This window comes from Delphinus delphis, chromosome 8, assembly GCF_949987515.2.
Source record: "Delphinus delphis chromosome 8, mDelDel1.2, whole genome shotgun sequence".
In the NCBI taxonomy this organism is placed as follows: domain Eukaryota; kingdom Metazoa; phylum Chordata; class Mammalia; order Artiodactyla; family Delphinidae; genus Delphinus; species Delphinus delphis.
The window spans coordinates 80931109-80945295 of NC_082690.1; the positions used below are offsets into that span (position 1 = coordinate 80931109).

General features: G+C 31.2%; 1 protein-coding gene across 6 annotated transcripts in view; it reads left to right on the top strand.

Moving 5' to 3' along the window:
• The window catches only part of METTL15 (methyltransferase 15, mitochondrial 12S rRNA N4-cytidine), a 202942-nt gene that overhangs the window by 53929 nt on the left and 134826 nt on the right, over positions 1-14187 (top strand). The gene's annotated exons all lie outside the window — the stretch shown is intronic.

Here is a 14187-nt window from a genome sequence, read left to right on the forward strand (position 1 = left end):
TAGATAGTTTTGAGGTCTACTAATCAGGTATTTTGTAGAATACCTCTCTATTGGAATGTGTCTAGTGTTTTTCTCATGGTTAGACTGAGCTCATGGGTTTTGGGGAGGAAGGCCACAGAGGTAAAGTGTTTTTATCACATCATGTCAAGAGCAAGTACTATCAACATGGTTTAACACTGTTGATTTAAACTTCACCTGACTGAGTTAGGATTTTTAGATTCCACCATTATTAACTTACTCTTTTTCCTTTCTCCATGTTGTACCTTTCAGAAGGAAGTCACTACATTGCAGCTCACACTTGGGGAGGGGGGGAGGGGGGGAGTTATGCTCCCTTCCTTGGGAATGGAATGTCTGCATAATCTATTTGGAATTATTCTGCATAGAATATTTTTCTCTTTTTCCTTATTTTTTATTTGTTCAGACATTTATTTATATAAATATGGACTCGTGGATATTTATTTTATATTTGGGATATAATCCAGTATTTATTTTGTTCAAATTGTTTTAGTTGGCTGTTGGTAGCTCTTTCAGTTGGCTCCTGTGTCCCTTTGACATACCTCCATTAATGAAGGTTTTTGATTTTTGTCCTTTTATTTAGTAATTTCTTACTTTCTAGTACTAGAAATGCTCCAGGTTCATCTTGTATATATCCTGCTTGAGTACTAGAAGCATCCATTCTCTTTTTGATGAATGGTATTGGAAACCAATATCTGGGTGCTAGGTACATTCATTGCTACTTGGGTGTCCTTGCCCACTCAGCTGACAGAATAAGGAAGGGAAATAAGTGTATGTATACTAACCTGTTTATATACACATATCTATAAATATTTCTATATGTAACCGTGTGTATCTATATTAAGCTAAACATGAGTTCATACTGATGTCTCTGCTATATTTTTTATTTTTGTCTGTTCTTACATATTAAAGTCCTTTGGGATTTCTTCCTAGGTTCTAGCACCTTTCCTCTTCCTATTTTATACTTCCTCTTCTCACTATCCAGCTACTATACTTTTAAAAGTTTACCATTTTAAATTTAAATATTTGAATTCTCCATTAATTATAAAAAGATAATAACTAATATTTTTGTATCTTGTATACCCTCTTGAGACTCTTAATATATATGCAAGCAATTACAAATCTTTGTCTTTCATATATATCAGGAAGATTTGCTCTTTGTTAGTAATATAAGTTGCAAGTATATTTACCCCCATTTGACATTTGACTTTGCTTAAAAAGGATTGTTTTTGTTTTATTGTTTCTGGATTTTGAGTCATAGTAAGCAAGAACTTTCCCACTTCATTTTTTTATAACCAAGTTTTATTTAATATGGTGTGTTTTTACCTTTAAATATTGAATCTATTTGGAATTTACTGAAATATGCAATACTATTTAGAATTTAGTATAATATATACATTATGAAATATGCACTCAGATATCCATTCCTAACTTACCTCTCTTTTCAAAGCATCCATTTTTAACTCTCAAATCATACATCTGTCTCTGTTTTGGAGATTTCCTTTAGATTTCTTGCAGGCACCTATTAAAATTTTTCCAAACAGCTCTTTATTAACTTTCTCAAACCTGTACCTCCTTATGTCTCAGTGAATGGTATGGCCAACCAATTGTCCAAGTCAAAAACCTGGGTATCACCTTTGAATTCCTATCTTTCTTACTCCCGGCACCTGATAAATAATCACTAAGCTCTGTTGAATTTAAGTCTAGAATATGTCTCAAGTATATTTGTTTTGACTTGCTCTGTTGGGCTTTGCCCTAATCTACGCCACTACCATCTTTTTCTTAGATCATTGCAGTAGCACCATACAGTATCTGTTCTTGATGAACAAGAAAATTTCTTACCCGAAAAGAACACACATTATTGGTGAAGGAAATAGAAAATAAATGGGTAAACAAATATATGTAGGCATATATTTTTTCAGATGATGATAATATAATCGAAGTTCAGCATTTTGTTATAGTAAGGTTAATTTAGTGCTAGTATGGAGTTTACAGGTGGGAAAGAAGACCGGACATGGGGAGATTAGTTAATAGATAGAAGGTAATGAAGATCAGAATAGTGATAGTGGTGGAAGGAAATCATGATTTGAAAATGTTTGTTGTACTTGGACATTGCAAAAGAAATATATATTAATTTTAGAAAATTCTAAAAATACAAAGAAGTTTAAAGGAGACCAAAACTATCCCCTGTAATTCGAGATAACCACTGTTAATCCTCTTGGCATATATCTTTCCAAACTCTTTCTGTGTTTATATGATTTCTCTTTTCTTACAGAATTGGAATCATACTATTCATACTTTTTCGTGCTTTAGCAAAAAATTTAAATATCTTTTTCTATAGTGTCTTCATTAAAAGCATGACTCAGGAGCCAGAGTGTCTGGATTAGAATCCTGGCCCTACAACTTACTGTGTCCTTGGGCAAGTTACTCCACTCCTCTGTGCATCAGTTTCCTCATCTATAAAATAATAGGAGTATAATAGGGTTTAAATCATTAATGTTGGAAAATATTTAGAACACTACCTGTTCTAAATAAGTATTTGATATTACTGTTATCATCCACAATTTTCTACAGTATTGTTTTTGACTGTATAGTATTACATCATGTGATATCTAATCTTAAGAGGTAGTATAGTGTCTGGTATTTGTAGCCAAGTGGACCTGGCTAGTGCTTCTAGTTATTACCATGTGACCTTGAGCCATTGACCTTACCTCTGTGAGATTGTTATCTTACATGTAAAATGGGGTTATGATAGTACTGGGTAGGGTTTTTGTAAAAAATAAACTAAAGCATTCGTATAAAATACCGCCTTAGAAAACTTCCTGGCATGGAATATATACTTAATAAATCTTACCTGTTATTCTTGTCAAAGTAAAATAGCTACATGAAGGGCATCAAAAGTCTAAGTTTTTACAGAATCCAACAGCACAATAAAAGGATTATACACCGTGATCAAATGGGGTTAATCCCAGGAATGCAAGGATTCTTCAATATATGCAAATCAATCAATGTGATACACCATATTAACAAGTTGAAAAATAAAAACCATATGATCATCTCAATAGATGCAGAAAAAGCTTTTGACAAAATTCAACATGCATTTATGATAAAAACTCTCCAGAAAGTGGGCATAGAGGGAACCTACCTCAACATAATAAAGGCCATATATGACAAACCAACAGCCAGCATCGTCCTCAGTGGTGAAAAACTGAAGTCATTTCCACTAAGATCAGGAACAAGACAAGGTTGCCCACTCTCACCACTATTATTCAACATTGTTTTGGAAGTTATAGCCACAGCAGTCGAAAAAGAAATAAAAGGAATCCAAATCAGAAAAGAAGAAGTAAAGCTGTCACTGTTTGTAGATGACATGATACTATACATAGAGAATCCTAAAGATGCTACCAGAAAACTACTAGAACTAATCAATGAATTTGGTAAAGTAGCAGGATACAAAATCAATGCACAGAAATCTCTGCCATCCCCATACACTAATGATGAAAAATCTGAAAGTGAAATTAAGGAAACACTCCCATTTACCATTGCAACAAAAAGACTAAAATACCTAGGAATAAACGTACCTAAGGAGACAAAAGACCTGTATACAGAAAACTGTAAGACACTGATGAAAGAAATTAAAGATGATACAAATAGATGGAGAGATATACCATGTTCTTGGATTGGAAGAGTCAACATTGTTAAAATGACTGTACTCCCCAAAGCAATCTACAGCTTCAATACAATCCCTATCAAACTACCAATGGCATTTTTCACAGAACTAGAACAAAAAAATCTTACAATTTGTATGGAAACACAAAAGACCCCGAATAGCCAAAGCAAACTTGAGAAAGAAAAATGGAGCTGGAGGAATCAGGCTCCCTGACTTCAGACTATAATACAAAGCTACAGTCATCAAGACAGTATGGTACTGGCCCAGAAACAAATATAGATCAATGGAACAGGATAGAAAGCCCAGAGATAAACCCACGCACCCATGGCCAACTAATCTGTGACAAAGGAGGCAAGGATATACAATGGAGAAAAGACAGTCTCTTCAATAAGTGGTGCTGGGAAAACTGGACAGCTACATGTAAAAGAATGAAATTAGAACACTCCCTAACACCATACACAAAAATAAACTCAAAATGGATTCAAGACCTAAATGTAAGGCCAGACACTATAAAATTCTTAGAGGAAAACATAGGCAGAGCACTCTCTGACATACCTCACAACAAGATCCTTTTTGACCCACCTCCTAGAGAAATGGAAATAAACACAAAATAAACAAATGGGACCTAATGAAATTTCAAAGCTTTTGCACAGCAAAGGAAACCATAAACAAGATGAAAAGACAACCCTCAGAATGGGAGAAAATATTTGCAAATGAAGCAACTGACAAAGGATTAATCTCCAAAATTTACAAGCAGCTCATGCAGCTCAATATCAAAAAAACAAACAACCCAATCCAAAAATGGGCAGAAGACCTAAATAGACATTTCTCCAAAGTAGATATACAGACTGCCAACAAACACATGAAAGAATGCTCAAATCATTAATCATTAGAGAAATGCAAATCAAAACTATAATGAGATATCATCTCACACCAGTCAGAATGGCCATCATCAAAAAATCTACAAACAGTAAATGCTGGAGAAGGTGTGGAGAAAAGGGAACCCTCTTGCACTGTTGGTGGGAATGTAAATTGGTAAAGCCACTATGGAGAACAGTATGGAGGTTCCTTAAAAATCTAAAAGTAGAACTACAGTATGACCCACTACTAGGCATATTCCCTGAGAAAACCGTAATTCAAAAAGAGACGTACCACAATATTCATTGCAGCTCTATTTACAATAGCCAAGACGTGGAAGCCGCCTAGTCCATTGACAGATGAATGGATAAAGAAGATGTGGCACATATATGCAATGGAATATTACTCAGCCATAAAAAGAAAGATTTGAGGCTTCAATGCTTCTGATTTCAAGACAAGAAATGCTTAACCTGAGTTAGTTGCTTTTCACTTTCCCTAGAGGTAGGAGTAATTTGATGCTTGACTGCCTAATTTGCTTCTATTTTCCGTTGCCTGCCCAAACATCTACTAAGAGAAATCTTTACTATCAGTGTGGTTGCTTATTCAGGATTATGGCATTCTGAAAACTCTGACACATATACACTGCTCTTAAAACAACATTTTTTATGTAGCAGTGTATCATTAATTTTTTTCATGTTAACAAATATGAATAAACAGTGCATTTACAGTATTCTCTTGCAAAAATATACCACACATATTTAAACAATTCACTGCTGTTAGAAATTCACTGTTTCCAGTTTTTGCTATTGTTCACGATGTTTCATGGAAAATTACTAACTGCTTTATGTAATTATTACATTGGTATTAATTACTTGACATAGACCAAAGGTTATGTACATTTTATGGTGTTCAGTACATGTTACCAAATTGACCTCCAGAAAATATCTACCAATTGACATTCTACCAGCAGTATTATCAGTGCAAATATTAATACTCATTTTTATCAAGAGCACATTATTTCTATTTTAACTTATATTCCCTTATTAGATCTGAAGTTGAACATTTTAATATAGTCTGTATGCATGTCTTCATTTTAATGTGCCCATATAAAAAAATTTAGGTGTTAATCCTGTTGTTTCAGACAAAAACTGAATATTATTGACATGAATACTTTCAAATCATATTCACTGAAAATATTTCACCTAGGTTTAAAAATTTAATTTTACAATATCTTTATAGGTTTGTTGTGTGTGTGTCTCAGAAATTTTCATTTTTATGAAACACAGTCTGTTTTCCATTCATTTGACTATGTTTTTTGGTCATTGTTTTCATGCTAGGATAGATCTTCCCCACTCTAGAAGTATATTGATATTCACTTATATTTTCTTTTTGTACTTTAAATGTTTCATTTTCAAATACTAATTTTTAAACTATCTGCAATTTATTTTTACCCAGTGTATGATAAAAGAAAACCTTTTTGTACTGATTTAGTTTGTGTGTGTGCACATGTGCACACATGTATATGTGTATTTAAAAACCAATCTAGAAATATTTTAATTGGAACATTTAGTTCATTTTCATTTAATATAATCACTGTTAATTGTGGGTTGAAATCTATAATCTTACCGTTTTTTTCTATTTGGATGGCCTAGATATATATTATTACATTTATCCCTTGTTAATTTTCTGATTAACATTAATTTTGTTAATTTGTTAATTTTCTGATTAACAAAAAAAATAACATTTTTTATTAGGTGAAGAGTAGCATACATGCATGAAAATACAGACATTTTACGTGTACAGTTCCATGAATTTTTATAAATTAATATATGCTCATAATTACTACCTAGGTGAAGATATAGAACATACCTGCACCAGAGTATCACCACTATTCTCACTTTATTACCTCCTTTTCCTAGTTTTTGAATTTCATTGAAATGAAATCATAAAGTATATACTAACTTATGGCTGTTTTTTTGCATTCAACATGTTAGTAACAGTCATCTACATTTTGATAGGATTAGTAGTTCATTCTTTTTTAAATTATGGTATACTATTCTGTTCCGTGAACATAAAGCAATCTATTTGTCCATTCTCCTGTTAATGGGCTTTTGGGTAGTTACCAGTTTTGACTATTATGAATGAAGCTGATGTGGTCATTCTTGTACATATCTTTGAATAGTCATATGCACTCATTTTTCTGGGGTATGTATTTAACAGAATCACTGGATTGTAGTGTAAGCATATATTTAGCATTTAGTGGGTACTGCTAAACAGTATTACAAAGTGGTTTAATCTCTTTATGAGTGTTCCAATTGCTTCACAAACTCAATACTTTTAGTATTGTGAGTGTTTTTAATTTTAGCTTTTTTTGGTGTGTGTGTAGTGGTATCTCATTGGTTTCAATTTGTGTTTCTTTGATTAATAATGATGTTAAAAACTCTTGTAAACTGAAATAGTCCCAAATCAAATCCTTATTCCATTACCTCACATCTTACATTTTTCAGCTAATGGAAGCATAATCCCGCTTGGTTATTGAAATGAGGAGCTTGTGATGTCTTCTCTGTGTACTATGGTAGACTATAGTGCTCTATAAGGGTGCACATTAAGTCTTTATTGTTGAGTGAATAAATGAACAAATGAATCCTTGACTCTTCTCATCTTTCATTTCAAATGGATGTGTTTTGATAATTGTATATCTGAAACATTTGTAAATACCTTGTTTATTCTCTGATATCACTGCTGTTACCCTGATCTTTCCATGATCCTAGATTCAGCAAAACTGACTTAAAAGTAATACGGCCAATTTTGTTGTAAACCTAAAATTGATCTAAAAATAAAGTCTGTTAAAAAAACGTAATCTGAAACTATGATTAGTTTTCTGCTTTCTATTTTCTTTTTTGCTACTTTGGCTCAATCAGTAAGATTGTTATTTAATGACTAAGAAGGGCTGGGACCTCTGCCATTTAAGGATGCTAGTGTTTATTAGAGACATATTAATATAAATTATGGCAATCCTCTCTTTGCATGTCTCCTCTCTACTAGAGAATTAGCATTCAGTTTCTTAAGTTTTCTTGTTTGAGGTTGAAAAGTGAGGTAGAAACAAGATGATTTTTATAAGCGATACAAATGAAAAGAATAACATATTTTAAACACCAATTTCCCCAGTTCCTTTGTACTTTATTTAAATTTTGGGGCCTTTTCTTCTTCCACTTGTGGTCTCCAAGACTTAAGTAAGAAAAATGAATTCTGACAAATTGCTATTGAGTATTTGTTACCAGTTTTTCCTTAGTTATTTTTGTAAAGAAAGTAAAAGCATGAATAAATGAAATTTACACATACACACTAAATCTTTCATATTTTCACTAGGTTTTGTTGTCTTCCTCTCAACTCTGACAATAGCTACTGGAGGTAATAACATTGATTGATGTAAATTTATTTTCCCTCTTTTCTGTTTACCCTGTGGTGCTAGAAAATGGCCAAAATGCAAGATAAATAATAAAATATTCATGCCCAGAGGCATGAATAACTAACTTATTATATAAAGACATGGTCTCAAACTTATGTGCAGAGACACACTGGTGAGTCATAACCAATTGTAAGTAATTTGTTGCTAATAATATATTTAAAGATAATACATTTAAGTACTTAAGACTGTGCTTGGCTTATAATTCTCAACTAGCGTTATCTCTTATTATCATTACTACCAAAATTTTGCTATATTTTGCTTAAAGTTTTAAAAATTATAGCTGATTCAAGTTTATGTTATTGTAATGTGTGACTTAATAATTTGCAAATATGCCCATATACACTGTCACAGGGGAGAGACAGGATAAATAATAAGTACTGGTTAGGAATCAAACCCACAGTCTATCTTATCTTCCCTGTAGAGTAGACTCCAATAAGTTTGTGTAACCTGTGAAAGCCATCTTCCATCAAATGTGTCAGAGAAAAACAGACTGCTTTGTTAGGGAGTCCCTGGGTAAAGGAGATATATTGGAAGTTTGCTTTTAATGATTAGACCTACTTAATCCACATTTTACTTAATGTCTTTAATTTTAGAATAGGTATTATAAGAAAAGGGAATATTGCATTTTTAAAAAGCATAAAATAACCCCTTTATATAGTCTTAAAATATTTTCTGATTTGAAATCTATCTATAATCATCTGAAATTATTTATGATAAGGTCCATAGGATGAGGGGTCATATCTTTTCTATATTTGTTTACTGTCCTGCAGTGTGTTAGACATTGTAGCAGTTGACTGACAGTTTTTTTTTTATTAAATTGAATTCTATTTAAAATAAGTAAACACTAGAATTAAAAAAGAAAGGCAGCCAGAATACAGATTTCTTTTAAAAGGACTGAGGTTTTTTTTCCTTTTTTAAAAATTGAAGTATAGTTGATTTACAATGTTGTGTTAGTTTCAGGTGTACAGCAAAGTCATTCAGTTATACACACACATATATATACATATAAATGTGTGTGTATATATATATATATATATATACATAAATTCTTTTTCAGACTTTTTCCTTTATAGGTTATTACAAAATATTGAATATAATTCCCTGTAGAAGTATTGAGTTTTGAGTCAGACTGATTTGGGCTCAAATCCCAACCCCATCTGTTAAAAGCTTGGGCAGGTTGCTTCATCTTGAGCCTTAGTTTCTATATCTGTCTTTATTCTTTGCATTTGGGAGGATTATAATACCTATCTTTGAGAATTGTTATTAGGATTAAATATATATAAAGCATCTTCAAATGAACTAGCACATAATAGCCATTGAACAATTAGTAGCTATCATCATTAGTATTTTTATTATTGATAGTTCAGGATCAACTTAACTCTGTTCTGAAACCATTTAGAAACAAAATAATCTATTAATTATTACTTGCTAATGGTTTTAGGTTTAAAACTGTTTTCCATAATATTTTAAAGCCCAAGGTAAAAGCAAAGTGAAGAATCATTTTTTCTAATTCTGTATGTTATTTATTCACTTAGTAAATATTCATAGAGCTCTAGCTATGTTTCAGGTACTGTTTGTAGCCCTGAGGATATAACAGTTAACAGGAAACATCCATGTTTTCATGCAGTTTATGATCTATTGAGGGAGACATAATTAATACACAGTCAAATAAATACATAAAAATATGCACATTTATATGTTATATATACATTAACATAAATATTTATGTATTCATATATATTTTTTTAAATATAGGAGAATCAAGAATTCTGTTTTGCCCATGTTAAATTTTAGGTGCATAGTAGAAATCCAAGTAGAAATGACAAATATGACATTTGGGTTTTTGAGTCTAGAGAACAATTGAAAAGTTAGGCCATAGAAGGTATTTAATACCATGGCCAGGGAAGACATAATTTGAGAACTGAATCATCCATTATGTGAAATGCTGTGGTCAAGTAAAATATGAACTGAGTTTTGCCTAGATAGAGGTCATTGGTGATTTTGTAAGGATATGCCTCAGGAAAGTGGTTGGAATTGAAAACCTGACTGGAGTGGGTTGAAGAGAAAATGTTATAGGGACAGCAAATATAGGAAACCTACTTCACAGAATTCTGTATTACTGTCAATAATTACAAAATACTTTACAGTCAATAAAAAATACATGATTTCTTAATGTTCATATGCTTAAGATTTCTTTTTCTAAAAATCTTAATAATCTTTCTTTTCAATCTATATTACTAATGGATTTTTTTTTGGAAGGGTAATTTTGCGAGTTTGGATTTTATATTTATAATAAAAATTGTTTTACTGGTTCCACCCTTGAAGAAAACATGTTGTTTTATAAAATTTATTTGACTTAATTATAAATAACCATAATTGTCTAGGTTTTCATTCTATACAATAATATATAGTACTTATATTATGGATGAAAATGGCATAGGTTACAGTGTCACAAAATTTTTAAATTCTCCAAGCTTGATCATATTTAATTGGGTAATAATTCTATGTAAATTTTTTTTTGAAATGCAATATACTTGTTTATCTTTAGTAATTGCCTTTACTGCTTAATTTTACTCAATACCACAGTAATATAGAGTTAAAAATTTTTTTAGGAAGACGATACTGTGGTTAAGTAAGTTTAATCCATGTATATAGTACACTTGTCAAAAGCAAGGAAATTCAGATTCCTTGGATAGAATAGAATGGTGGAACCTGTGAAGACATACTCATATCGGTTAATCTTTAAGTATGTATTTTCGGAAATAAACCACTTTACCAATCACATATTTTCATTCCAGTAATCAGATAGAATGAACATAGTGTTAATACACTTGGAAAGAGACCTCATAAAAATATAAAACAGTGCTGTTCTTGATGAGCTTAAACAGTATAACCTTGAATAATTTTTTTCTGGAAACTTCTTAGATGTACATAATATAAAGCTTATGAAGTTTGTGAGATATGATAGCACTTTAGAAATAAAAATTAAGAAATATAAAAGTAACTAAGGTTTATCCACAAACCCAGAGGTTGTTCTGAACAAAAGTAGGTGAGTTTGTAAACTTTCATATTGGCCATGGTCCTCTTTGACTAGCTAAATAAATCCTGGCTGAACTCTGAGTATATATTTTCATTTAGGTTGCTGGAGATGTTTAGAATGTTTTAAAATGTACTATTCAGGAAATGCATAAATAGATGGTAAGATTGCACATCGGTATACCATGCAGCTCTTAGAAAGGATGAGGTAGGGCTGGTAGGGGAGGTAGGTGATAGTAATAAGTGTAACTCAGGATCATTATGAGAATTAAAAAGGTAGAACATATCAGACAGAACTTGGAAAATAGGAAGCACACAATAAATGTTAACTTTCTTTTTAACATGGAAGGATGTCCATCTTATTAAAATAATAAAAACATGGTTACCTCATAGTTGCAGCATTAAATATATAGTATAATTTTATTTTTATTTATGATACATTTAATTTATGATTTAATTTACTTTTCATTGTTATTTATCATTTGAAGTGTTCCAAATAGCAAGTATTTCCTAATTTGAGAAATAATAATAGAGAAAGAAGTATCTCTTCTGATATGGAAAGATCTTTAGAGATGATAGTTTCATCACTTCATACATGTGGACATATATACTTTATTTATATATATATTGTATGTGTGTGTGTGTGTACACACACATATACTTGGGGAATAGCTTTACTGTATTATTTGTGTATATGAAAGTGCAAGGTTTCAACTTATGCCACACAGGTAAGTGATCAAGTTTATAGAAAAATATACCTTTGATTTTATAAAATGGGAGTTTTTGAGTATTTATAATATAATTTAGACATGCAAGCATTGCTGTCTTGGATATTTTTCATCTTTAGCCGTGTTCTCTTCTTAGGTTTCCCCAGTTTTGGCCCATAGCCAGATTGAGTTAATATTCTGTTTGTTGTCTTTTGTTATACTAGTTTTCGTGGGATTTGAGAATACAATGAATACCATATCACAAAATTGTAAACTAATTGTAACTAACTAACAAAGTTGTAAACTAACTTTATAAGTGGGCAGACATTCTGGAACATATCATAGTTGACTCAGACTATTTCTGGCGTTTGATTCACCAAACCACATATGAATCACATATGTTATTTGAAAATAAATTCAAATATATCATTGGAAAGATATTTTAATATTCTGACAGAGTCTTAAACCAAGGCATGGATGGTATTTAATTCTTTGTGATTTTTAACAATGAAAATGATTAAATAACTTTGACCTTTTGTTTGGATTTATTTAGAGATGAAAATATCATTTAAGATATTATTCACTTACTGGAATTCATTTACTATGAATTAAAAGTTAATGATGTAATGATATCAAGCAAATGTTTAAAAAATTGACTCATGCCTAAATGTTAACTTACTAGTTTATCATGTTCATTACAGTAAGTCGTTGAGTAGAAGCACAGAAGAAACAGAAGAATATGAAATGTCTTTTAAAAAGTGACGCATAATATTAACTGCAAAGCTTATGTTAGGACTCACCTAAGTTTACATTCAGCTACTTAGTTTCAGAGTCTTGCTGCTGCCCTTATACTCTTGGCTGAGCCATACCTTTTAGAATGCCATTTGAAGCATTATTATATTTTCCCCAAAGTCAACATAAATGATATAATTATATATTACTGTTACTTTCTCTTTTGTATTGGGAAATGTCATCAATAACTTCTTTTGGTGTAAAATAATAATGTTTATTTCCTAAAGGAAACTGTGGTTGTTCATATAAATGATAGTATAAAAATACGTAAACTTGTTTCTTAGTAATCCATTCATCTTAGCTTATTTTTAATGTTTACATTCATGAAATATTATTTACCATAATCTTCTCAATGTGTAATTTAGGTATATGGCTTATTTTATTGTTGTTTTATTTCCTAGAATCCATTTGAATTTGTAATAAAATATAGCATATGGGTGATATTATAAACTGAAATACTGTGCTAGTAAGTATATTGTTGAATTTTCATTTCCCTCAGAAGCCCACAAGAATTGTTAAATAATTTAGTGTAGAGTCATAATTCCAAGTTTCCTTTCTTTAAAATACTATTTTGAAATTTCGGGATATAAACCGTCCTGCAAAGTCACTAATAACTTGAACTACCAAATGAGATTTTTGTGTGTTTAATGTCATTCAGTCCTGTGTATCTTCATTTTTTATTTCCCAGAGAAAGAAACAAAGCCTACAGAATGTCATAATAGATAGAGGATTGTGTCTAAAGTCAATATCAAATATTATTTGTGCAGAAAGAGACCATCAATAAACTCCAAGGTTTTTTCCTAAAGCTTCAACTTCTAAATTCAATTCTAAAATTGTTTAGTTTTGTTTATAAACTCCTTGCATCTATACCTTGAGTTCTTATTTTGACAAATGTAAACATGTCTGGATCAATTTATTATAGTCTCAATTAACCATGGAGCAAGTGGTAGTAAATAACAGAGACCAGTTTTAAAACCTCCTGACTCTATCAGTACTCCTTCAATTGGAGTGCACAAGTGGTTAACGATTATAGGAGTCAGCTTACATGAATGAATCATTTCTATTTGATGATTCCCCGTGGTGATGAGCTAGCCAGTACAGTAAACTTCACATTTTATAAAACATCACTAGGATGCCATACAAGAGTATTTTGTGATTTGTTCAAATAACATTGTAATGGAAATTTCAGTAAAATGAAAGACTCCCAAATTGATCACAATCAGCTGTGTTTTCATTGCAACAGCACTTAGTTATGAAGCCATTACTATAAAGTTCTTTGGAACAGATTTTATATATATTTGCAATACTATTGATTTATAATTTTTCTTTTCAGGGCTCCTGCTAGAGCCTCATGTAGTGCTCTGTATTTTGAGTTAATGCAATTGATTTGCTCTTAAGTGTCGATTATACTTTATTGACTGCTTTAATTTTTTTCCATGATCAATAATAATTCAAAAGTTGATTTAATACTGTTTATTACTGATAATTTTAAGATTACTTCTCATAAAGAGAAACCTCCTGTTTCTAATTTCCCTTAATAGTTCTCTTGCCTGTGACTATAACCACTTATTTGGAGAAGGAAAATAGATGGCTTCTTTTCTCATTTATCCTAGAACATAGATAAAATCCCTTCTTCACAT